The sequence below is a fragment of the Zalophus californianus genome, chromosome 8 (assembly GCF_009762305.2).
Source record: "Zalophus californianus isolate mZalCal1 chromosome 8, mZalCal1.pri.v2, whole genome shotgun sequence".
Classification (NCBI taxonomy): Eukaryota; Metazoa; Chordata; class Mammalia; order Carnivora; family Otariidae; genus Zalophus; species Zalophus californianus.
This window is the reverse complement of record NC_045602.1, coordinates 53,470,208-53,471,886: the sequence shown is the minus strand read 5'-3', so window position 1 is coordinate 53,471,886 and position 1,679 is coordinate 53,470,208.

Below are 1,679 nucleotides of genomic sequence, written 5' to 3'. Positions count from 1 at the left end.
AAAAGCCCATTAACTACTCTCCCAGAACTTTTTTTGGATATTCCGGTTTCTCTAGGACAACGGTTCTCAAGATGTGGACTGGGGGGTGGGGGGGCAGCAACAGATGGGAACACATTGCAAAGGCAAATTAGCAGGGCCCGCCTTAAACCTACTGAATCACAGTCTCTGAAGATGGGGTCTAGTAATTGGTTTTGGGTTTTTTTTTTAAGATTTTATTTATTTGACAGAGAGAGACACAGCGAGAGAGGGAACACAAGCAGGGGGAGTGGGAGAGGGAGAAGCAGGCTTCCCACAGAGCAGGGAGCCCGATGTGGGGCTCGATCCCTGGACCCTGGGATCATGACCTGAGCCGAAGGCAGACGCTCAACGACTGAGCCACCCAGGTGCCCCTGGTTTGGGGTTTTAAAAAAATTTTTTTTCAAGATTTAATTTATATATTTGAGAGAGCAGGAGCACGAGCAGGATGAGGGGCAGAGAGAAAAACAGACACCCTGCTGAGCAAGGAACCCAAACCCAGCTGGATCCCAGGACTCTGGGATCATGATCTGAGCTGAAGGTAGACGCTTAACTGACTGAGCCACCTAGGCGCCCCTAGTAATAATTTTAATTTTAATTTAATTTTAAATTTAAGGTTTTAATACCACCTCCAGCTAATATTTGAAAACCACTGCTCTAGAAGGTAAGCACAGTACTGGTTTCTGGACTAGAAACAACACACCTGTTGTTGGACAGATTGGAGCCACACCGAGATAACCCTGGTGGTTTCTTGGCCCAGAGAAGTGTCTAAGGGGGTTGGGGGGGCGCTGCAGACTGCCGCAGGTGTGGGCTTGGACACTGAGCAGGCCCTGGCTTCTGAGTGCAGTTTACGTTCTGGAAACTCTTGCTTCAGAGCCAAATGTCATAAAAAGACTTTTAATCTTTTATACACTTTTTAATAAAAGATTTATTTATTTGACAGAAAGCAACCACAAGCAGGGGGAGTGGGTGTAGGAGAGGGAGAAGCAGGCTCCCGGCTGAGCAAGGAGCCCAATGTGGGACTCCATCCCAGGACTCTGGGATCATGACCTGAGCTGAAGGCAGACACTTAACCGACTGAGCCACCCAGGCGTCCCTCTTTTTAAACACTTTTAATCTTTAGTTTTTCACCTCTCATTCTTCAAACCACTGAAACTTCTTCTTGTGTCCCAGATTATTTTCCACGTCAGGGCCTTTGCATAAATTGCTCCCCTTGTAAGGAATGCCTTCCCCCCCACCTGCTCTTTTTTTTTCCTTTCTCCCTCTTTTTTTTCTTTCTTTTTTTTTTTTTTTTAACGATTTTATTTACTTATTCATGAGAGACAGAGGGAGAAGCTGGCTCCCTACTCCCAAGGAGTAGGGAGCCCGATGCGGGACTCGATCCCAGGACCCTGGGATCATGACCTGAGCCAAAGGCAGACACTTAACCATCTGAGCCACCCAGGCGCCCTCCCTCTTTTTTTCTTGAAAGGCTTTCTTGAATGGTATAAATTCCCCTAGGTCTGAATATAAGGTAGGGATATTCTCCTTAAATATCCTACCTTAGGGGCCCTTTCATGACACCTCCTTTCATCCCCACCCAAATGGTCTCCTTCGTTATCTCTTTCAATATACCCTCTCCTTTTCCTTCATAGTGCATTATCTCAAGTAAAATTATGGATTTG